A 903-nucleotide genomic window follows, 5' to 3' on the forward strand; every position below is an offset into this window, starting at 1 on the left:
CAACTAGGTAAGCAAACTAGAGTTTCATTTAAATCCAAAAATATTGTTTCAACTTCTAGACCATTAGAGCTTTTGCATATGGATTTATTTGGACCAACTAGAACCACAAGTCTAGGAGGAAAACAATATGATTTTGTAATAATAGATGATTATTCTGTTTTACTTGGGTTTTCTTTTTGGCACACAAAGATGAAACTTTTCATATTTTCACTAAATTTCATCGAAAAGTCATTAATGAAAAAGGATCTTCAATTCAAAATATTAGAAGTGACCATGGAACTGAATTTGAAAATCAAGACTTTGAAAAATTTTGTGATGAGAATGGAATCGGCCATAACTTCTCTGCTCCTAGAACACCCAACAAAATGGGGTAGTTGAAAGGAAAAACAGAACCTTAGAAGAAATGGCCCGTACCATGCTTTGTGAAGCAACCTTCCAAGATATTTTTGGGCGGAAGCTATTAACACAGCATGTTACATTTTAAATCGTGCTTTGATCAGACAATTTTAAAGAGAACCCCTATGAACTTTGGAAAGGAAGAAAACCAAATATTGCATATTTTCATGTTTTTGGTTGCCGATGTTTTGTATTAAATAATGTAAGGAAAGACTTGGTAAATTTGATGCAAAATCAGATGAAGCAATCTTTCTGGGTTACTCCTCTACTAGTAAAGCTTTTAGAGTTTTTAATAAAAGAACTTTAGTAGTTGAGGAGTCCATTCATGTTGTCTTTGATGAATCTAACGATCTTCCTTCAAGGAAGAATGAGGGTGTTGATGATGCAGATCCATTAATAGAAGGTATGAAGGAGATCACTCTGAAAGATTCAGCCACTCCAGAGGACAAGGAACAAGAAGACAAACAAGATGAGATAGGTGAGGAAATTCAAGAACAACCTCAAGGT

Source organism: Elaeis guineensis, chromosome 10 (assembly GCF_000442705.2).
Source record: "Elaeis guineensis isolate ETL-2024a chromosome 10, EG11, whole genome shotgun sequence".
NCBI lineage: Eukaryota > Viridiplantae > Streptophyta > Magnoliopsida > Arecales > Arecaceae > Elaeis > Elaeis guineensis.